This window comes from Phyllobates terribilis, unplaced genomic scaffold (assembly GCF_046119375.1).
Source record: "Phyllobates terribilis strain yellow unplaced genomic scaffold, ASM4611937v1 Scaffold_11__3_contigs__length_659146591, whole genome shotgun sequence".
Taxonomy (NCBI): domain Eukaryota; kingdom Metazoa; phylum Chordata; class Amphibia; order Anura; family Dendrobatidae; genus Phyllobates; species Phyllobates terribilis.
The window spans coordinates 16,363,477-16,387,904 of NW_027362771.1; the positions used below are offsets into that span (position 1 = coordinate 16,363,477).

The 24,428-nt window shown below is 45.7% G+C and overlaps 1 long non-coding RNA gene across 1 annotated transcript in view; it reads left to right on the plus strand.

Moving 5' to 3' along the window:
• Positions 1-1,433: 1,433 nt before the first annotated feature.
• The window catches only part of LOC141164965 (uncharacterized), a 232,146-nt gene continuing 209,151 nt past the window's right edge, over positions 1,434-24,428 (plus strand). The window contains exon 1 of the long non-coding RNA XR_012251003.1: positions 1,434-1,534. This is a non-coding gene — a long non-coding RNA (uncharacterized lncRNA). The remainder of the gene's footprint in view (positions 1,535-24,428) is intronic.

The window sequence follows — 24,428 nt, forward strand, 5'->3', positions numbered from 1 at the left end:
ATAGATCCTTGTAAAATGATTTAAAGTGTACTCATTCAAATTAGAGAGACAATTTAAATTTAAAAGCTTAGAGCTGCCTCCACCACAGGGGGGCTCTCTCGACCCACCAGCGGACAGGCACCAGTATTGGTAGAGGGGGGCTGGTCCACCACAGCTCTGGCACAAACCCGGCGACACGGAGGTCGCACGGGCAGGAACGGACTGGCCTTGTCAGCTTCGCACTTTCTTGATTTTAGAAGGGCATGATATGCCTATAGCTGTGTCTCCCCCTCCTTTTACTCCTCAACCTCTTTTCTTTTTGCATGACTATATGTACTTGTCACTTTTCCTTGTGTTAGTTGTGTCTTCTGAGCAGTTTGTCAGCTTTTGGACACCTTTGAAGTGCTTTCTATGTGTTTTCTATGTGTTTCTATGTGTTTTTGTTTGCCTGCCATTGGTTTTAACGGTGTTTGAAGGTGTTCGACGAACAGTTCGATGAACATACGGGTGTTCGACGAACCGAACCGAACTCGAACACTACCGGGGTGGCTCAACTCTAGTCTTTAGTCTGGGTTTGGCTGACCATAATGTTTACAGGTCCATCATTCTTGTCTGGGTCTCTGGTTATACAGAGGTGGGGCAGTAGCAGTCACAGTCTTAGATTTTTGTGCATCAAAACATTCATAATACATGTTACACCCCATTGCAGTCTCTTTACAGCTGTACTGATGTATTTCCTCAGCCACACAACACCATTTATTCACCTGTTGTTCTCTACCTTGTCTTTTAATCAACCCTTATTTCTCTTCCTGAAACTGTGTCTTTCTTGTACTTCTAAACATCCACACTCTGTCATGTCTGCCTCTTTTAGTATTGTTCCCACATTTTTCACTGCTTCCTTTCCTTCTTCTTTACTCTCTGTACAGCTGTTTTGGATCCCACTTGGGGCCCTCACTGACAACAGAACAAGTTGCCCACTGCTTCAACTTATTCTTCACACAGCTCACCTTTCTGCAAATGCCCTCTCAGTGTGCCTGGACTTTGTCCACTAGCCACACTTTAGCAAGTCAGAATGAGCTCTCAAGGTGTAGCGGGAAGGCTCTGGCATCTCTGTCACCTGTTAGACTAGCTGACTGTAATAGGAAGGCCCAGATGTGATAGGCCTCTCACCTACCAGACCAGCTTCATGGACAGTGGAAAGTCTCAAGCAGATCTCTAACCACTAAAACCACCCCCTCTGCTGACCCTTAAACAGCTGTACAGCAGCCACACAACACACAACTAGAAGCAGGGACAAGCACACTGATAACCAATCACTTCCAAATCTTCTTAAAATAGGCACAATATTTTACTTTCAGCATCCAATTTCAGCTTACAATTTTACCTTCAACTTTTGTACAGTAATGTCTCTTTAAAAACACACACACTTCTCAGCAGAGAAAACTCGCACGCACACAGCTGCAGCAACTTCACCCCTGCACACAGCACCAGCCCCTCCCAATAACACAGCACAGAGAAGGATTTTTCTCACACAGAGCTTGGAAGAATGCAGCAGGTATGGCAGTTTCTTAACAGAACTTATTATATTTATTCAGCATAACATAGAAGCTCCAAAAATTCCACATCAAATTCCTGTAGTACTCAGCCTGGCATACTGCACCCAGGACACTTCTATGCACCTTTCCCAGAATGACAAGTGACGAATCATTCATGCATGTTCATTCCTGGATCTACTCAACAGTGATTTATTTTTCTTTCACGTAGAGTCCTTTATCTTAATCACTCTGCCTGTTTCAACTCAAAGGGAGTTGAATATCCTCTCTCACATACAGTGGACCACGCCTAATGGAACCTCTTATATCAATCAAGGATTTATTTATTTGCCCTTTATACTCAGTTACTCATCACTCATGTCATTCAGAGGTTCTCATAAACATACATACAAAAATTCACAAAAAACTCACAGCCTGCCTGTCATGGGTGTATCAAGTCGTGAGCAAGTCAGTTCCTGTTTATTCACACAAAGAACACTATCTCTTATACCATTTACAAGCAGTGCAACTCAATGTAGCCCATTTAGCCCTCCCTCTAGGCATTTCATAATGACTTTATTCACCCTGTACCCATAACATGTTTTTGCATTCAACAGAATATTGCATATGAGATAAGAAGCATAAAATCCTTGACTGCAAAACTGTGAGGCTGGATAATTTTAAACAAAGTATAAAACAGAGACCAGACAGAAATGTAGAGCAGAGAGGAAAAACCTTAACCATTCTATATCATCACTAACTATGGGTCTTTTTGGAAGCCTTGCTATAGATATCCCCAAGCTCTCAAAGATTCCTTTGATGAAAATTTGAACACGAATGTCTTATGCAAAGCAAACAGAAAAATGTTAATACCCTTGGAAAAAATAAACATCAAACTTAGGTTCACTGTTTTTAGTTATATCCCACATTAAGTTTTAAATAAAATGGCGCTACTCGTCCAGACATCAAGGTTTAAGCACACAGTATAACAAGACACTCCACTGTATACGTCCGTTATTTGTTCATGATTCTATACCTGTCTTAGTTCACGCACCGCTACCCTCTATCCAATCCAAAATGCATAGAAAAACTAATAAAACATTAATAGGTTCTCTTAATCTAATTTTGTGTTAAGTTTTTTTTTAAAAAAAAAGCAATAAAAACCCAACTAAAATAAAGTAAATTTACCTGCTTAACCCCTTTACAACCCAAGGTGGTTTGCACGTTAATGACCAGGCCAATTTTTACAATTCTGACGACTGTCACTTTATGAGGTAATTACTCTGGAACGCTTCAACTGATCCCCCCTATTCTGAGATCGTTTTCTCATGACATATTGTACTTCATGATTGTGGAAAAATTTCTTCGATATCACTTGCGTTTATTTGTGAAAAAAATGGAAATTTGGCGAAAATGTAGAAACTTTTGCAATTTTCAAAATTTAAATTTTTAGGCCCTTATATTAGAGATATGTCACACAAAATAATTAATAAATAACATTTCCCACATGTCTACTTTACATCAGCACAATTTTGGAACCAAATTTTTTTTTTTATTGGGGAGCTATAAGGGTTAAAATTGACCAGCAATTTCTCATTTTTCCAACAAAATTTACAAAACCATTTTTTTAGGGACAACATCATATTTAAAGTCACTTTGAGGGGTCTTTATGACAGAAAATACCCAAAAGTGACACCATTCTAAAAACTGCACCCCTTAAGGTGCACAAAACCACATTCAAGAACTTTATTAACCCTTCAGGTGCTTCACAGGAATTTTTGGAATGTGGAAGAAAAAAATGACCATTTAACTTTTTTCACAAAAATGTTACTTTAGACCCAATTTTTTTTATTTTCGCAGGGGTAACAGGAACAAATGGACCCCAAAATTTGTTTTGCAATTTCTCCTGGGCACGCAGATACCCCATATGTGGGGAAAAAACACGGATTGGGCGCACAGCAGGGTTCGGAAGGGAAGGAGCGTCATTTGACTTTGAATGTAAAATTTGCTTGAATAATTAGGGAGCCCCTGATGTGCCTAAACAGTGGAAACCCCCAACAAGTGACACCATTTTGGAAACTAGACCCGTCAGGGAACTTATCTAGATGTGTGGTGAGCACCTTGAACCCCCAGGGGCTTCACAGAAGTTTATAACATTGAGCTGTAAAAATAAAATTTTTACACTTTTCCCACAAAAATGTTTTTCAGCCCCCACTTTTGCATTTTCATAAGGGTAACAGGAGAAATTGCACCATGCAGTTTGTTGTGCAATTTTTCCTGAGTAAGCAGATACCCCATATGTGGGGGAAAACCACTGTTTGGGCACACGGCAGGGTTCGGAAGGGAAGGAGCGCCATTTGACATTTTGAATGCAAAATTTGCTTGAATAATTAGCGGATGTGCCCCTGATGTACCTACACAGTGGAAACCCCCCCACAAGTGACCCCATTTTGGAAACTACACCCCTCAAGGATTTTATCAAGGGGTATAGTGAACATTTTGAACCCAGAGGCACGACACAGAATTTGATAACAATAGGTTATCATATTGAATAAGTTGTCATTAGTCTTGAGCGCAAGTGCTGCTACTTGAGTTTGCATCGGGCACTCAGGTATGCACCATGTATTGCGGGTGCTCGAGTGACATGCTCGAGTCCCTGCCCGCATGTTTCATGGTTATTAGACACCCAAAAAAAAACATGCGGGGATCGCTCATGCATGGCAGGCAATCCCCGCAAGATTTTTTTGGCCGCGAGGCATATGGGGCAGAAACTCGAGCATGTCACTTGAGCACCCGCGATACTCAGTGCATACCCGAGCAAACTCATGTAGCGAGCACTTGCTCTCAATACTAGTCGCCATATCATCATCCTTTTTTTTTTTTTTTTTTTTTTTTTACTTTTGAAAAAAAAGCAAACAACCCCAACCCTAACCCCAACCAACCCCAGCCCTAGTGTTTAATTTTTACGCCGTTCCTAGTGCGGTATAAGTGATTAGACTACTTTATTCTTCGGGTCGGTGCGATTACAGTAATACCAGAATCATATCGGGTTTTTATGATTGACAGCTGTCACACACTAAAAGACACATATTTTGTAAAATCTATTTTTTGCATCGCCATATTTTGAGAGCTATAATTTTTCCATATTTTGGCCGACAGAGTCATGATGTGACGGCTTGTTTTTTTGCAGGACAAGATGACGTTCTTATTGGTACCGTTTTCGGGCACATGACATTTTTTGATCGCTTTCTATTCCGATTTTGGAGAGGCAGAATAAACAAAAACCAACAATTCAGGAATTGTTTTTTTTTTGTTTTTTTTTTTATTCTGCTCCACGTGTGGTAAAATTGATAAGGCAGTTTTATTCTTCGGGTCAGTATGTTTACAGCGGCACCACATTTATATTGTTCTTCTATGTTTTGGCGCTTTTACACAATAAAAGCTGTTTTATAGAAAAAATAAATTTTTTGCATCGCCCTATTCTGAGAGCTATAACTTTTTTATTTTTCGGCTCATGGAGCTGTATGGTGGCTTGTTTTTTGCGGGATGAGATGACTTTTTCAGCGGTACCATTTTTGTTTACATCCATCTTTTTGATCGCGTGTTATTCCATTTTTTATTTGGCAGTATGATGACAAAGCATTGTTTTTTGCTTTGTTTTTGTTTTTTTACTGTGTTCACTGAAGGGGTTAAATAGTGGGATAGTTTTATAGGTCAGGTCGTTCCCGACGCGGTGATGCCAAATATGTTTACTTTTATTGTTTGTTGTTTTGTTTTTCAGAATAATATTTATTGATGGGTACATTATATTTTTATTTTTGGTGGATTATTTTTTTTATTTATTTTTTAATATTTTTACAATTTTTTTTTTTTATATTTTTTTTTCACTTTCTTACAGTTTTTTTATTTGTATACTTTGTCCCACTATGGGACTTTCACTTTTTTTATTCTAATCGCCTGCATTGCATAGGGATGGAGCACCATCCCTGTGCCATGCAGGCAGTCAGCGCTGCACAGTGAGAAGATCGTTTGGTCATGTACTGCGCATGAACAAACGATCTTACTGCTGTCTGGTGACCCGGATGTTGTCATGACGACATTGGGTCGTCATGGCAACATCCGGGAAGCAACGGCAGACAGCGCTGGAGGCCAGAAGAGGAGGTGAGTATCCCGATCACCTCCCCTTAGCCACCGCAATGCTGCGATCGACTTCCCTCTTCTTCCAGCCAAAGGAACCTTCCTGGGTTATCAGTTCTTTGATACGGCTGACAACCAGGTCACTGTCCTGGGTCTCCTTCCAACTGTGGTGAGGCAAAGTGTTTAGTGTCTTACCATGATACCTCCTGGAGGTGCGCTGCTCGTGGACCATCCCATTTCTGTGGAAGGCAGGTAGCTCCATCTCCTCCAGGTCATCCACTTCTTCAGTATCCGACTGGTGCGGCATTCTGGATAGGGCATCGGCATTGGCGTTCTTGTAGCCTGCCCGCCCGGTACTTGATGGTGAACTGATAGTTTGACAGTCGGGCCATCCAACGCTGTTCTATGGCTCCCAACTTGGCTGTCTCTAGATGCGTCAAGGGGTTGTTGTCAGTATAGGCCGTGAACTTACTGGAGGCCAGGTAGTGCTTGAATCGTTCAGTGATGGCCCAGACCAAGGCCAGGAGCTCCAACTTGAAGGAGCTATAGTTTTCCGGATTCCTCTCGGTCGGACGAAGCTTCCTGCTAGCATAGGCAATCACTTTCTCCTTGCCATACTGCTTCTGACTCAACACAGCTCCTAGTCCCTCGTTGCTGGCATCAGTGTACAGCAGGAACGGTTGGATGTAGTCAGGGTAGGCCAGGATTTCTTCGTCAGTCACGATCTCTTTCATCACTGCAAAGGACTCAGCCTGCTCTTTACCCCACTGGAAGGGGGGGTTCTTGCCTCTGTGGGACTGTCCTACCAGGAGATCTTGCAAAGGTGCTGCCTTCTTGGTGTAGTCCTTTACAAACCTCCGGTAATACCCGACCAGTCCCAGGAACTGACATACCTCCTTGAGACTCTTTGGTTCCAGCCATAACTGGATGGCAGTGACCTTCTCCAGGTCTGGTGCTACTCCTTCTGGACTGACGATGTGCCCCAGGTACTGAACCTTCTCTTTGAGCCGGTGGCACTTGGAAGGCTTCAATTTCATCCAATATCGGGACAACGACTCAAATACCTCCGCCAGGTGCTTCAAATGGTCCTCATACGTCTTGGAGTACACTATCACTTCATCCAGATATAGCAGCACGGTCTCAAAGTTACGGTGTCCCAAACAGCACTCCACCAATCTCTGGAATGTTCCAGGGGCGTTGCAGAGTCCGAACGGCATACTGTTGAACTCGCAGAGTCCCATCGGGGTAGTGAAGGCCATCTTCTCCCGGTCCTCCTCAGCAACTGCAACTTGCCAGTACCCACTAGTGAGGTCAAGGGTAGTGTTGAGCCACCCCCGTAGTGTTCGAGTTCGGTTCGGTTCGTCGAACACCCATGTGTTCGCCGAACTGTTCGTCGAACTGTTCGTCGAACACCTTCGAACACCGTTAAAACCAATGGCAGGCAAACAAAAACACATAGAAACACATAGAAAACACCTTCAAAGGTGTCCAAAAGCTGACAAACTGCTCAGAAGACACAACTAACACATGGAAAAGTGACAAGTACATATAGTCATGCGAAAAGAAAAGAGGTGGAGGAGTAAAAGGAGGGGGAGACACAGATATAGGCATGTCATGCCCTTCTAAAATCCAAAAAGTGAGAAGCCGAGACGGCCAGTCCGCTCCTGCCCGTGCCACCTCCGTGTCGCCGGGTTTGTGCCAGAGCCACGGTGAACCCTGACGGCCAGCCCCCCTCTCCCAATACTGGTGCCTGTCCGCTGGTGGGTCGAGAGAGCCCCCCTGTGGTGGAGGCAGCTCTAAGCTTTTTAATTTAAATTGTCCCTCTAATTTGAATGAATACACTTTAAATCCATTTACAAGGATCTATTGGAGGGCAAGTCTCATGCCAGCAGCCGCGTAATTCCAGCTCCAGTAGCGTCCACTAAAGCTGCTGCAGTTAAAAAGCTTTTATAAGGATCGAGCTCGGCTGTCCACCGCAAGGCATCCTACTGCCAGTCCCAGCCCCTATGCCTTGGGGTGCCTCCTGATGCTCTTCACTAAGTATCCCGTGGTCCCGAAGCATTTCCTTTGAAAAAATTAAGTGTCCAAACTACAGGTGGTGTAGCTTGCTTAACAGCCGGGATAATCCGCTGACTAGCAGACACTGCTACTAGGCACAAAGTATTTCCTGGGCTAGATGCAGTTAAAAATTTGTAAGTAGATACTCTCGTTGGATGCTGAGAAAGCATTCCATAGAGTCTCCTGGCACGCCATATATGATTCTCTTAAAAAGCTTGGGGTAGGGGTCTAGGGGACCCTTTTATAGCCAAAATCACGGCCCTGTATCACAATACGTCACCTAGGCTGAAGATAAATGGAACTGTAGCACCGAGGGCTCGGTTGCTACAGACGTATTGCACCTCACCCAGAGGTGTGATATCTCACTCTCAGATAAGGATGGAGTGTGGATCAGGACCCGACACCTGCATGCATTACACCACATTGCCGTGGGGCAGGGCGACCAATATGCCCCTGAGATGGGCACGACAGTCCCTGTCCCTGGCTGGAGTGGGGGGAGGGAACACTGAGGAAGGGGAACCCTGCAGTGCAGGAGCAGGGAGGAAGCAGTTCCTGGGTGCATTGAGAAGGGAGTATAAAAGGTGGGCACCATCTTAGTTCAGTGCAGAGAAGTCTGAGCAGAAGTGGCAGGGAGCAGGGGCTCTGCATGAGCTCTGCTCCGGAGGCGGGCCTAGTAACAGAGGCCCAGGCCTGCAAGAGGGAGAAGGAAGGAAGAGGAGCGGAGAAGGCTCCAGGAACGAGGAATGAAGGGATCCCAGGGGTGCGGACGGGCGAGTCGCCACCGCACGCCCGAATCCACCTGCGTGGAGGGGTCAGGCCAAAGGGGGAGACCGGTCCCCGAACTAGTGGAGGCAGGAAACGACCCTCAGCTAGAAACCGGAGGCTCTGACATTTTATGTGGCGCAGCCCCTTGCTCCACCCGCTAGGAAGGCACCACATAGGGTCAGGGAAACTGGCGCCAAGTTTACCAAGAGGAGGCCCGAGGCAGCCGGACAGAAGTGTTGGTAAGAAAGGCCAGACAAAGGACACACAAAGTGGGTCCTGTGAAGCACTCCAAAGTTATCTGGGAGTTGTCTGAGCCCCTCACCTGGTGAGCACAGTACGACGTGGGCAGCCGTTACCTGCAGACGTGGTCTGGATAATAAGAACTGTGAGTAAAGGCCCTGAACTGCATCACTGACTCCGTGTCGTTATTGCTGCTGCCCTGCACCATCACCCCCATCCTCCGCATACACTGCCCTGAGGCTATACTCCTCCCGTGGGGAGTTATGCTACGCTCTGCTGCACCCACAACACCAGCCTTAGCGGTCTGCCCTGTAGCGGCGGTTCACTCTGACCGCAATCCACGGGTGGCGTAGTCGGACATTTAAACATCAAAACCACATAAATAGTTCCGCCACTGGTTTGACCGCCCTGAGCCACGGAACCGGATCGCCGCCACGAAGACTACAACCACCAGCATCCACCAAAAAGTGTCCGGCTCCGGGTGTCCCAAGGCCCAGGGGGTGCGTCAGAACATTTTCATCACCTTTCAAAATCACCAATGGGACAAGGCAGGGATGTCCTCTGTCCCCTCTCTTATACATCCTAGTGACGGAGCACCTGCTCTCATCAATTCGCCATAACCCCAATATTAGGTGGATTGAGGTGGGAGGCACCGAGTACAAGTGCTCTCTATTTGCTGATGATGTCTTAGTATATATCACTCAATCACATATATCCATCCCTGCTGTTATGGCTGAAATAGATCACTTTGTTACATGGTAAAATTTTAAAATCAATGCAGCGAAGTCTGAGGCCCTCGATGTCTCCCTCCCTAAATCCATATAGGATTCCATCCAGTCCAACTTTCCCTTTGCCTGGCCCTCACAGGGTATCAAATACTTAGGAATTCCTATTCATAGAGACCTCTCCCATCTATGTTATCTTAATTTTGGGCCCTTTATTGAACAATTCCATACAGACCACGGTTGGCAAGTTAGAACTGTAAGATTCACTACGTGAACCACTGGTGTTTTGTGGAAAAGCACATGTACACCGCGTTCCAAATTATTATGCAAAAAGTGTTTAGGAGTGATAAGGGAAGAATTTGTTTGTTTGTCAGTTAAACTCATTGATGGTGATGTGTGTCAGGGCTCTTTATATCACTGTAAGCAATTGCAGACACCTGTGCTAATTAGTTTGGCAGGTGTGTCCAATGAAAGGCAAGACTACTTAAGAAGGCTCTCTCACATTATTAAGCAGCCTACATTTTCTGCCAAAATGGGAAAGAAAAAGGATGTGTCGGCTGCTGAGAAGCAACAAATTGTGGAGTGTTTAGGTCAAGGCATGACTACAATCAACATTGTGCGATGATCAGGATGAAGTGTCTTGGCAATCAAGAAGTATGTAGCTGATTCACAGTACACACGTGTGCGTGCTGATAAGGGCAAATTGAGGACTCTTTCCTACAGGCAATTACGTCAGGTTGAAACAGCAGCGGCAAAAAAGCCTTGTCATAGCAGCAGACAAGTTTTTGAAGCTGCTTGTGCCTCCAACGTCCCCCGAACAACAAGATGCAGGGTCCTTCAGAGGTTTGCAGCTGTGCATATGCCATCCTGTCGACCTCCTCTATCCACTTCACACAAGCAGAAACGGCTCCAGTGGGCCAAACATTACATGAAGACTGATTTCAAAACTGTTTTGTTCACGGATGAGTGCCGTGCAGCGCTCGATGGTCCAGATGAATGGAGTGGAGGATGGCTGGTTGATGGACACCCCACGCAAACACGGCTACAGCGCCAACAAGGAGGAGGTGGAGTAATGTTTTGGGCTGGAATCATGGGGAGAGAGATTGTCGGCCCCTTTAGGATCCCTGAAGGCGCTAAAGATGAACTCCATAATGTATGTGGATTTTCTCAAACAGCACTTCCTGCCATAGTTCAAGAAGAAGAACCGTGTATTTCACAGCAAGATCATTTTTCTGCATGATAATGCACCATCTCATGCTGCACATAAAACATCTGCATCTCTGGCTGATATGGGCATAAAAGGGGACAAACTTATGGTGTGACCCCCATGCTCCCCTGACCTCTACCCCATTCAGAACCTTTGGAGCATCATTAAAAGGAGTGTCTATGATGGCGGGAGGCAGTTCACATCTAAGCAACAGCTCTGGGAGGGTATTCTGTCCTCATGCAAAACAATTGAAGCAGAAACCATCCAAAACCTGACAAATTCAATGGACGAGAGAGTTCAGAAGCTCCTTTCGAACAAGGGGTCCTATGTGAAAATGTAACATCACCTAGAATAAAGTTTTGAGTTGAAAACTGTTTGATTTCAGTTTCTAACAACCTGCTAATGCTTATAATTTCAAAAATGACCATTTTTTTGGTCTTTATTAAAATGAAAAGGTTGATCGAAAAGTTTGGGGGATCTAAGAGTGTGGCAACCCAGTAGTCATGATTACTTCGAATTCTGACAATATGAGGGTCATGCTGCAGGTAGTGCAGCAAGAAGGCACTTATGTGTCTTGCGCATCTCGGAGCCCCAAAATTATTTTCCGGGCTAGATGCAGCTAAAAATTATTTTTAATTTTAAATCTGGTGAAGCTTATAGATGGCCTAATAGGATCAGTGCTGCACACTGCTACAAAGCCCAAATTATTTTCCAGTCAAGATACAGATAAACATGATTAGTAATTTGAAAGCTTAAAACGGTTGGTAGGGTGATTTTAACCAATCATCAAGCTTTTACTCTCCCCGGGATGACACAGGGGTAGAAAAGTCGTTTCGGATCCATGATTTGTTCATCTTTATGAACGTGAGTCTGTCTACATTATCAGTGGAGAGCCGCGTGCGCTTATCTGTCAGCACACCACCAGCAGCGCTGAACACACGTTCAGACAGAACGCTGGCTGCGGGGCATGACAAGATCTCCAAGGCGTAAGTGGCTAGCTCCGGCCATTTATCCAGATTGGAAGCCCAAAAAGAGCAAGGGTCCAGTGACACAGTCGTGGCTTCAATGTTTACTTGGAGATACTCCTGTACCATCGTCTCTAGGCGTTGACTATGTGTCAGACTTCTTGTCTCCTGTGGCCTTGCAAAGGATGGGCTAAAAAAGTGGTGAAATGATTCCGCAAAATTGATGTTACCAGCAGATACTGTGGTTCTGTTACGGTTTGAGTGCTGAACACTTGACCGTCCCACGGTTGGCAAGTTGGAACTGTGAGATTCACTACGTGCACCACTGGTATTTTGTGGAAAAGCACATGTAAGATTCTGCAACAGTCTCTGCTGATACTCCTGCATGCGTGCATCCCTTTCTATGGCAGGAATAATTTCTGCAAATTTACTTTTGTACCGGGGATCTAACAGTGTGGCAACCCAGTAGTCAGGATTATTTCTAATTCTCACAATTCGAGGGTCATGTTGCAGGTAGTGCAGCAAGAAGGCACTCATGTGTGTTGCGCATCCAGGAGCACCAAGTCCCTGTTGTGTTGGTGGCGAGGTAACAATCATGCTTCCTTCCTCTGTCCTCTCCCCCCAACCTCGCACAACAGAAATGTGATCAAGGTCTCCCTCATCTGATGAGTCTTCCATCAGTTCGTCCTCCACTTCTTCCTGGGCTCCTGCACCTTCCTCACTAGTTTGGCTGCTACCATGCGCCCTGGTAAAACCATCTCCCCCACCCTCACATGCCTGCCGCCTTGGTGCTGCCGACCGTCTGGACCTTGCAGATGTTAGCCCTTCCGCATACAACTCCTCCTCCTCTACTTCCTCCACCTCCTCTTGTGCCACCACCTGACTCCGAATTCTGTTTAACATGTGCTCCAGCATGTAAATCACCGGAATAGTCATGCTGATAATGGCATCGTCAGCACTAAACATCTTCGTCGCCATTTCAAAACTGTGCAGAAGGGTGCATAGGTCCCTGATCTGAGACCACTCCTCCAGCGTGATTTGCCCCATCTCTGAATCTCGTTGGCCCAGGCTATACGTCAGAACGTATTGCACCAGGGCTTGTCGGTGCTGCCACAGTCGCTGCAACATGTGCAGAGTTGAATTCCACCGGGTAGGCACATCGCATTTTAGCCGGTGAAGTGGCAGGCCCAACGACTTCTGTAGAGATGTAAGTCGTTGAGCTGCGGGATGCGAACGGCGGAAGTGAGCACACAGCGACCGTGCCCTCTGCAGAAGGCCATCTAGTCTGGGATAGTTTGCTAAAAATTGCTGGACAACAAGGTTCAACACGTGAGCCATACAAGGCACGTGTGTGACATTGCCCCGGCGAAGGGCCGCACCCAGGTTTGCAGCATTGTCACATGCGGCCTTCCCTGGTTTCAGGTCCAGTGGAGACAACCATTCATGAAATTGGTTCTCCAGAGCTGACCACAACTCCTCAGCTGTGTGACTCACATTTCCCAGACATTTCAATGTAAAAACCGCCTGATGACGTTGAGCCCTACTGCCAGCATAGTAAGGAGGTGTGCAGGATCCCTTCTGCGCAGTTAGAAAGCTTGTGGCATGACCAGACAGGCTTTGGGTGCAGGTGGAAGACCGAGAGGAGGTTGAGGAGGCAGAAGCAGTGGAGGAACTTTGACATAAAGAGGATTGACGCACAACTCGTGGGGACGGCAAGACTTGGACAGCAGCCCCTTGTCCTGCTGTCACCATAGTTACCCAGTGCCCAGTCAGCGACATGTAACGCCCCTGTCCATGCCTACTCGTCCAAGTGTCTGTGGTGAAATGCACCCTGTCACACACAGAGTTTCTCAAAGAAGCGGTGATGTTGTGTGCGACATGCTGGTGGAGCGCAGGCACACCTTTCTTTGAGAAGTAGTGCCGACTGGGCATCTGGTACTGGGGCACTGCGACGGACATAAGGTCTCGAAAATCCTCTGTGTCCACCAGGCGGAAAGGCAGCATTTCTGTAGCCAAGAGCTTGCAGATGGTGAAATTCAACCTCTTAGCTTTCTCATGGCTAGGAGGAAATGGTCTTTTACTTGTCCACATCTGAGGGACCGAGGGCTGGCTATTGTGCTTAGACGGGGTTGATAAGGGTGTCCCCGGCAAACTGCCGGTCTGTGAGGAAGATGCAGGCGGACATGTTAGGTTGCCTTGATCCAAAGGTGGTGCTATCGATGTCGGACAGCGCTCAACACCAGCTGGTGTTACCACCTCCAAAGAAAATGATGACCTGCCAATCACGCTGGCTGTTGCGGGTAAAGAGGTGGCAGGTCTGTGCCCCAAAACAGGTGTGACTGCTGTCCCCCCAGTCACAGAGGATGAAGAGGCCGCGGATGCACAAGATATGGCAGACGGTGATTGGCCCGGCCGGCTAGGCCGCATTGTAGCACACTGAGCTTCCCACTGCAACTTATGCTTCATGTCCATGTGCCGGTTCATGCATGAAGTACTCAAACTATGTATTTTTTGGCCTCTACTTAGCTTTTGCTGACAAATGTTACAGATAACACGAGTTGGGTCATCTTTATCGATCTGAAAAAATGCCCAGGCTATGCAAGGCCTAGCACCCATGCGACCTGAAGAGCCACCATGACTTGTGGTGAGAGGCAGAGTTCTGTTTGAGGATGCAGTTGTTGACGTGCTTCCAGTACTACGTCTCTGTCCAGGAAGGCGCAACCTGACCTCGTCGTCACTAGCATCTTCCTCCACCTCCTCTGCTGACCTCATCTCTTGGCTGACTGTGGGTTGACAGTAAGTGGGATCTCCGACCTCATCATCATCACCCTGTGCGTTATCACACCCGTCGTCCTCAGAGCCAACCTGTTCCTGCCCTGACAAAAAACTAAAGTTGTAGCTCCAATCAGGTATTTGAGTCTTATCATCGTCTTCCTCATTGTCTCCACCAACAGGAGTTACAGTTTGGGAATGAGGGTCTACATTATGGTCAGAACCTTCTGCGTCTGGTCCTGGATCCGACTCATAAAGATTCTGGGCATCAGTGCAGATCATTTCCTCGTCTGGATTCACAGAAGCGCTGGAGTCGACCTCTGATTCCCAGGCTATAGTATGAGTAAACAGCTCTGCAGACTCAACCATCTGTTCTACCTCATACTCAGACGGGCAGCTGGAGATTTGGGAGCTGTGAGGAAGCAAGTGCGATTTGGGTGACACCTTTGAGGACTGGAGTATTTGTGATGTTGAAGTTGATGTGGAGGAGAGCCCACTTAAAGGAGCACTTGATATCCGTTGAAGCACCTGCTGTTTTTGTGCCTCATCTGGAATTTGTGGTGATTGGCGTGGCCGTAAGAAAGGGATCTTATCACATTGTCCGCTAAAAGAAGTAGACATTTTAGTTTGGCTGGAAGATGGTCTTTCTTCTGCACCTACCCCACGGACACAACCTTTTTTCCCCTTCCCAACACGCCTATTCCCCTTTCCACCAGCAGCAGGCCTTTTTCCACTCATTTTGGTGGTTAACTAATTCACAACTCTGGAGTTGTTTGCACAAAAAAACAATGGATGGTAACCGAGCAGAGCTGAGTGGCCAAACTGTGGTATTAGGCCAAAACTATTGGCTGGGCTAGATGCAGAAAAAAATTATTTTTAATTTGCAACCTGATGGAGGTCAGTATAGATGGACTAATAGAACAAGTCCAACACGCTGCTAGAAGCCCAAATATTTTTTCAGAGATAAATGAAGAAAAAAATTATTTTTAATTTGCAACCTGATGGAGGTCAGTATAGATGGACTAATAGACCAAGTCCCACACACTGCTAGAAGCCCAAATATTTTTTCAGAGCTAGATGCAGAAAAAAATTATTTTTAATTTGCAACCTGATGGAGGTCAGTATAGATGGACTAATAGACCAAGTCCCACACACCGCTAGAAGCCCAAATATTTTTTCAGAGCTAGATGCAGAAAATTTTTTTATTCAATTTGCAACCTGATGGAGGTCAGTATAGATGGACTAATAGACCAAGTCCCACACACTGCTAGAAGCCCAAATATTTTTTCAGAGCTAGATGCAGAAATTTTTTTTATTCAATTTGCAACCTGATGGAGGTCAGTATAGATGGACTAATAGACCAAGTCCCACACACTGCTAGAAGCCCAAATATTTTTTCAGAGCTAGATGCAGAAAAAAATTATTTTTAATTTGCAACCTGATGGAGGTCAGTATAGATGGACTAATAGACCAAGTCCCACACACTGCTAGAAGCCCAAATATTTTTTCAGAGCTAGATGCAGAAAAAAAATATTTTTAATTTGCAACCTGATGGAGGTCAGTATAGATGGACTAATAGACCAAGTCCCACACACTGCTAGAAGCCCAAATATTTTTTCAGAGCTAGATGCAGAAAAAAATTATTTTTAATTTGCAACCTGATGGAGGTCAGTATAGATGGACTAATAGACCAAGTCCCACACACTGCTAGAAGCCCAAATATTTTTTCAGAGCTAGATGCAGAAAAAAATTATTTTTAATTTGCAACCTGATGGAGGTCAGTATAGATGGACTAATAGACCAAGTCCCACACACTGCTAGAAGCCCAAATATTTTTTCAGAGCTAGATGCAGAAAAAAATTATTTTTAATTTGCAACCTGATGGAGGTCAGTATAGATGGACTAATAGACCAAGTCCCACACACCGCTAGAAGCCCAAATATTTTTTCAGAGCTGGATGCAGAAAAAAATTATTTTTAATTTGCAACCTGATGGAGGTCAGTATAGATGGACTAATAGACCAAGTCCCACACACTGCTAGAAGCCCAAATATTTTTTCAGAGCTAGATGCAGAAAAAAAATATTTTTAATTTGCAACCTGATGGGGGTCAGTATAGATGGACTAATAGACCAAGTCTCACACACTGCTAGAAGCCCAAATATTTTTTCAGAGCTAGATGCAGAAAAAAATTATTTTTAATTTGCAACCTGATGGAGGTCAGTATAGATGGACTAATAGACCAAGTCCCACACACTGCTAGAAGCCCAAATATTTTTTCAGAGCTAGATGGAGAAAAAAATCATTTTCAATTTGCAACCTGATGGAGGTCAGTATAGATGGACTAATAGACCAAGTCCCACACACCGCTAGAAGCCCAAATATTTTTTCAGAGCTAGATGCAGAAAAAAATTATTTTTAATTTGCAACCTGATGGAGGTCAGTATAGATGGACTAATAGACCAAGTCCCACACACTGCTAGAAGCCCAAATATTTTTTCAGAGCTAGATGCAGAAAAAAAATATTTTTAATTTGCAACCTGATGGAGGTCAGTATAGATGGACTAATAGAACAAGTCCCACACGCTGCTAGAAGCCCAAATATTTTTTCAGAGATAAATGAAGAAAAATATTATTTTTAATTTGCAACCTGATGGAGGTCAGTATAGATGGACTAATAGACCAAGTCCCACACACTGCTAGAAGCCCAAATATTTTTTCAGAGCTAGATGCAGAAAAAAATTATTTTTAATTTGCAACCTGATGGAGGTCAGTATAGATGGACTAATAGACCAAGTCCCACACACTGCTAGAAGCCCAAATATTTTTTCAGAGCTAGATGCAGAAAAAAATTATTTTTAATTTGCAACCTGATGGAGGTCAGTATAGATGGACTAATAGACCAAGTCCCACACACCGCTAGAAGCCCAAATATTTTTTCAGAGCTAGATGCAGAAAAAAATTATATTCAGTTTGCAACCTGATGGAGGTCAGTATAGATGGACTAATAGAATGATGCTATGCCCAAAAGATTTTACTTCACTAGGTGCAGTAAAAAAATTGGTATTCTATACACAGGTGGTATATCTTGCAACACAGATAGGCTACTCCACTGACTAACACACTCTGCAATAGGCCAAAAAGGATTAGCTTTGCTAGATTCAGCCAAATGCTGTGAAAAAAACTTGCACAGCACTGGCACAGACCTGCCTGGCAAAAACTGATAGGAACTGATGTAACCTAGTCCTGAAAAGGACTCCAATTACAATTAGTCTTTACTCCCACAATCTATCTATTTAAGAGCACAGACCTGCCTGATAAAAGTCGTAGGAAATGCTGTAACCTAGTCCTTAAAAGGACTGCAATCACAACTATTCCCTACTCCCAAGCTATCTGTATATTTGTGCGAAAATTGGCTTGAAATTAACAAGGTATAGCGCACACAGCAACAGCGGTGCCGTCTAACACGCAGCTGCAGCAGTGAGAAAATGGTGGCGACGGGGAAAATGGCTTGGTCTTATAGGGCAAGGACATGTGACATACACTGCCAATCACACATGCCCTTGCTTGTGTGAAAAAAAGCACTTTGCTCCGTGTGTGCGCTGCTGATAGGCTGACAGATTGCACCTCCCCACTGCAAATGCGGGAAAGAGAAAAAAAAATGGAAATCTTCATTGTTCCTGCAGAGATCCATCCCCTGCCCCTCCCCCCGCCCCGCTGTACACTCAAACTGCGTATTAACATTAATTTTCATCATTACTGAGAAAAAATCCAGTTATGATTTTGGTGCACGAACAGTTATCGAACATAACCTCGAACAGCCGAATTTTTCTCAAATTGTTCGTGTTCGCCGACCGGCTCGAACACCGCCCAAAACAGCTCGAATTTGAGATTGGCGAACAGTTCGAGTAGAACAACGCTCATCTCTAGTCAAGGGTAGAGAAGTAATTTGCAGACTTTAGTGCTGACAGGGATTCCTCTATATGGGGCAAAGGGTATGCATCCTTGTGTGTTTGCGATTTACCTGTCATTAATCTACACACAGCCTCATGCTTCCATCCTTTTTCCTGATTAGGACCAGGGGAGCTGCCCAGGGGCTACAGCTATCTCTTATTACCCCTGCCTTCTTCATGTCATTCAACATTTCCTTCGCTTTCTGGTAGTGTGCTGGTGGTATGGGCCTGTAACATTCTTTGATGGGTGGATGGTCACCTGTGGGTATATGGTGTTGTACCCCTTTAAACCTCCCGAAATCAAGTGAGTGTTTGCTGAATACTCCCTAGTATTCTTGAACCACCCTGTGTACACCTTGTTTTTGATGGACAGGAGTGGCGTCAGTCCCAACATGGAGCTGTTGACACCAATCCTCCAGCTGGGTTTCAAAGTCATTATCCTCCACTCTGTCTGGTGAGGTTAAGGACTCCACGGTGTGGATATCGTGTTATTTACAGTGTACAACCTGGCAACAGTGGCATAGTGGTAATTTGACTTCATCCTCCCCACAATTTAGGAGACGTACGGGTACCCTCCCATTGCGTACATCCACTACCCCTCTGGCAGTTAAGAGTGTAGGTCTATGTTCTGAGCTAAGGTGCTCTACTACCTCCTGGTAGCTCTGTCCTCTGAGACCTATTGCTGCTCTACACCAAATCAGCATTTCACTCATCGGGGGAATCACAATGGGTATCGAGTCTGTCACCCGTACATTACCAATATCACCACCTGTTAGCTTTACCTGTTGCTGGTACATAAGGACTTGTATCTCTTTCTGGAGCACCCTCCTCTGCCCTGGCTTGGCAGTGTCAGCCATCTGTTGGAGCAAGAACAACACTTCTCCCAGTTATCAACAACATTAGTACCAAGTATCATGTACAAGTCTGTATCATCAGGATTAGTCTCTACTACAATTAGTCCCTGGTCCTTCAGTTCCACTCTTCTCACCTTTACTGCCACATCCTTAACCCCGACTAGGTTAAGGGGAAGGCCATTGGAGGCATACACGGAAAGATTTGGAGCTGGCGGCTGAAGTTCATCTATGGACCTGAACCTTTTGTAGAGGACATCAGGCATGATGGTTACCTGAGATCCAGTGTCCAGCAGGGCAGGTGTCGCGATGCCATCCAGCACAATGGACAGGAAAGGTCTTCCTCCCACGAACCGATGGTACCAGCCTGATGGGCCTGCTTGATCTACTCCTGGGTGTCGGCCCTCGGCCCCAGGGTTTGCTCGTTTAAGGGACAGTTCCGCACAGTGTGGCCTGCCTTCTGGCAGCGGTAGCAGATGAATTCTCCTGGATGACGACGTTGGTCGTTGGTCCTCCTCCGGGGTGGCATTGTCCTCCTACAGGGTGGCGTTGTCCTCCTACGGGTGGTGTTGTCCTCCTTTTCCTCCTCATCCAGGGGACGTCCTCAGGGCTGTCGGCCAGTAGGATCCTTCCTTCTGGCTCAGACTCCGTCTGTAGCTGCAGGGTGCTCAGGACAGTGGCCAGGGCTTTACTTAACTGGCGCACTTCAGAGCGTAGGCTGTCCAGCTCGCTAGGAGGCACTGTTTGCATCTTTGTCTCAGCCGTTACTGAAGGAGCAGTGGGTGATGCGGGCACTGGGGTAGCCCCACCCTGGTAACGCTGGTTAGCAGTATCTATTGATTCCAGGGGCTGCAAACCCTTTATAGCTATGTCCATAAGGTTGTCAAAGGTGGCATCTGGATGGTCTAAGGCCCACCACCGTACAGTCCTGCTCTCCTCCTGAGACCTCAACCCCCGGATGAACTGTTCCATCAGCATTTTATTTTCATTTTGTTTGCTGGCTGGACTAAACTGTTTCAGGGCCCGCAGGGCTTCCTGTACACGCCAGGCGTAGTCCTGGACACTGTCCTCAGGTTTCTGGACACAGTGGTAGAACCTCATCCGGAGTGCTGTTTTCAAACACAGTTTGCAGTCTCTTAAAGATGATGGATACTGATTCCTGGTCTGCGGCTGACTAGGTTTCAACTTCCCGCTCTGCGGCACCAGTCAATTGTCCTAGTACAACAGCGGCTCTCTGTTTGCCAGTCATAGAGTACATATCCAGCACACTGCATATTTTTCTCTTGAATCCGGACAGAGTGTCTGGTTTGCTGTTATACTGGGGGAGCCATTTCGCTCTAGGGATATATGGCAGGGCCACGGGTATCAACGGGGTCATAACCCCTGCTTATGAAGCGGCCGCTCTGGCCTGTGCAGCGCCGGGCGCAAATTGGGCATCAGGAGCATTAACCGGTACTCCGGCGGCTTGCTGGTCGTCGGCCATGGTTGCGCCCCCCTAGTGAACCGGAGCCTACCTTCTTCACTTTTCATCCGGTAGGCCGCAGCTCCGCGGGCGACGGTCTTCTTTCAGGACCTTGCGTCGCTCGCGCCTGACGTCAGAGCATCCTCTGGGCTCCTTCCAGGACCTGACACTTCCTGGTTCGACGTCAGGGGCGGGGCGTGTCCTGGGCTTCGCGCTCTGATTCCCGCGGTTACACCACTCTTCTTCCCGTGTGGTGACAGGAAAATGGCGGACAATGGCGGTAAATTTTGGGAATGGCGGGAAACCTTCACCACAGTGAGTATCACAGTCTTTTAAGGCGCACAGTACCCGGTGGCAACGGGCACGGAATCCTGTTTGTGACGCCAAGACATGACGCGCCCCCTGGGCCGTGAGAGTACTCAGCAGCCGGGCCTCTGCGTATGCCGGTGGGGGATATCACGGTGGCTGGCCCGGTCCATGACCCAGGGCGGTCAGTAAAAAGGGGAATTTATAGGGGATTTGAAAATTTTGTGATGCCACCTGTGGAATGCGGCAAAAGGGGTGCCGCCGCTGCGGAGCAGTCCTCTGGAGCTAGTGTAATGGCAGCAGGGATGGTGTGGCTCTCCACAGGTAGAGCTAGCTCCAGGGCAGCGTGGGGTGTAATGGAGGATGCTGGGGAGAGACGGCAGGACGGTCCCAGAGGAAAGACAGACACTCACACGGGGGTAAGCTTCTGTACCTTTACTGGTGATGGTGCAGGCACGGTCCAGGGTACTCCAGGCAAAGGGTGCATTTTTGGACTCTCCCCAGTGAGCGAGTAAAGGGCCTCCTGATCCGTGGCTTTTCTCGTTAAGCTTATGGCCTGCCTGGAACTAGGCCTAGCTTGGTTACTTTCTCTCTCTCTCTCTCTCTCTCTCTCTCTTTCTTGCACCTGCTGATCTGGTGGTAGGGCCTTCTCTTTGGAGATCACTCTCCCTGGATGCTGGGACCTCCGTGACTCCTAGCCCTGGTACTGTAGTCAGCGTTTGCAAACCTGGGACCTGTAGTCCTCCAGGGGTTCCGGTAGTCCCTACTGGGTGTAAAGAGTCCCTGTAGGCGCGGTCGCGGTGTCCGGTATGTATCTGGGGTGAGCCTGGTATGCTCCTCTGCCCCCTTGCTACTTTTTCCTTCTCCTCTCGCCTTCGGCCCACTCAAGGCCCTCACTAGGCCTTCACTCGTGCTGTAGGTCTTGGCTCGCCTAAGCACAGCAGCCAGCATGCTACCTCTTCACTTCTCTCTGAGCGTCAGCACGCTGTCAGCTCAACTCTGAGCTCTGTCCCTCTCTGTGTCTGAGCAGGAGCTGAACACTAAACTGAGCTGCCTGGCTCCACCCTCCCTATATATATCCCTATCAGTGCTCCTCTGCTGGTCTGAGGTGGTAGGGTGGAGGTGTGTGAATGTGTGAAGGCCTCTTGTGGAGAAGTCCATCCATGCACCCTTCTGGGTTCTGTGGCACCAATGCGCAGCAGGGCGCCACATTTGCATGTCAGTACATATACAAATCAATATGAAATCCATATACTAATTTATACACAGTTGCAATACATACAAACACCCATAAAAATACCCTTAACCGTTCACTTATAAAGACATGCAAAAAACACAAAACAAGCAGCCTCCCCCAACCGTAACAATACTAACTGTACCGATTACTAAGAGGACACAATGCTATAACACAAAGAGGTATAGGGGTATTAGAAAGGGTTAGGGTGTAAATAGGGGGAGACACAGGAGTAGGGTTTGATACTTATGAGGATCTTGTTCTGCTGTGGTCTTGGAGGTGGTTCTGGTGGATTCTCTTCTTTCTCTGTGTGTTTGTAATCAGTCAGTGTCCTGAGCTCTTGGGAGGCTATGCGCTTCATAGATGTTCAAAGCTCCGTCCATCTCCCAAGGTACTGCCTATCTCTTGGGCTATCTTTTTATCTACATTTCAGTCATTGACTATAATGTGTCCTTTCCTGATTGGTCTAGTCACCTTGTTCTGATGGAATGTGTTTGTATATTTACAAATATGGAAAGGTGTAATTTGCAATCATTGTATTCTGGCATTTATGGCTGTCCCCAAGCTACTACCACAGGTGTGATGTGGGGGCACAAAGTAGCTGTTTTTGTGAATGACAACAATCATATCCTTGTGTATTCCATCACAAATGCCTGACAGTTTTACCATGACCTTAGGATGCAAAGCTACCTATCTAGCTGCGGATCTAATTGTGTTGATGAAACAGCTGACCACCCTTCGTCCCGGAGCCAATGTAGAAATGTCACAGGAATTCCCTGAGCTGCGGTGAACATGCAAAAAACAAGCTAACATTTTCCAAGTGGGGTGAAAAGTTGACAGCAAGAACATGAGAGTAAATACTTTATATACATTTAGTACACATCGATGTATATACTCTACATGTCAAATCATACATTTAAATTTCACAGATTTCTACATTTTCCTTTACACTGACCAACTTAAAAACATTTGTTTATTGATAATAAAATTATCTTTATTTTACTTTTGTCGGATAAAGATAAAAAAGCAAAACAAGTTTTGTGCTTCTTTAGTGCCTCCAATTCCATATTCTACAAAGATTTATGCTTTAGTTTTTTAAAAAAAGGAGGCCTCAGTACATAAACTAACTAAAATAGAATACTTAACCAGAACACTGTCTAATCACTCTCTACTAAAGTTAATGGAAGACTTCTGCATGGGTACCTCAACTGAAGGGTTGGTCTTTAGACTAAATGCTTCCTGTATTCCATTATGAGATGATTGCTTTATTATCAAACACATTGTTAAATAATAAATAAATGTATAGCAAAATTAAGGGTAGTATGAGATTCCATGAAGACATTATCTACTACACACTACTTGGTTTCAGTTGTATTGCTCATGTGTTTTTGGTGTGTAGCTTAGCACCCATTTACTCTAGTGATGCCTGCTTTTTCTCTTTGTCTGCTGAGTAGAATAATTGAATGGTGAATTAATCAAACTGATTAGACATAAGAAGCTAAAAAAAAGGCTGGAAGGTGAGGCCTTGCATAAGAGAGTTGCAAGGTGACTCTGCTAGGTGAAGCTTTGTGTAAGAGGAGACATTTTGTACTTCAAGGCAAAATGTGGGCAGTGGCTATAAAAGGGGGCAAGAGAGGCTATAAAGGAACATATTTTGGAGGTGACAATGTCTTTTTAGTAGGCAATACTATTTTGAGGACGAGAGAGCACGCTCGCTTATGCTGGTTTATCATAGCTACAGTAAGTCTAAAGGTGGGTCATTATCAATGTGTTACAATTCTGAACTGGAGATGTGATCACTAGTGTTGATATAAATATTGGCCATGATAGTGGCCACTGGACTTGAGAGAGAGTACAACCTCTTACCTGGCAGCGTTTGTGGCTTTTCTTTTGAATGGCACAAAATGACACAAGTGCATCACACTGCAATGATGACATCATATCAGGCTGGCTAATCAAAAGAAAAGACATGTATACCTCCAGTTAAGTGGTTGTACTCCCTTTCATATCAAGCAGCCACAGACCACTGTTGTGGTCAATGGAATGAGACGTGTGGACCTATTCACGCCAACTTTATTGGTCACAGATGTTGTGGGTACCTCCAATATTTTATATAGCTAATATAATGAAGTTCATCAAACTAGACTGCAGGCCTTGCAATATTACATTTCAATATTGTCTAATGATAGGATATTTATTGAGTCATCATAACAGTTGGTTTTTGGAGATATATTGGTGACAGTG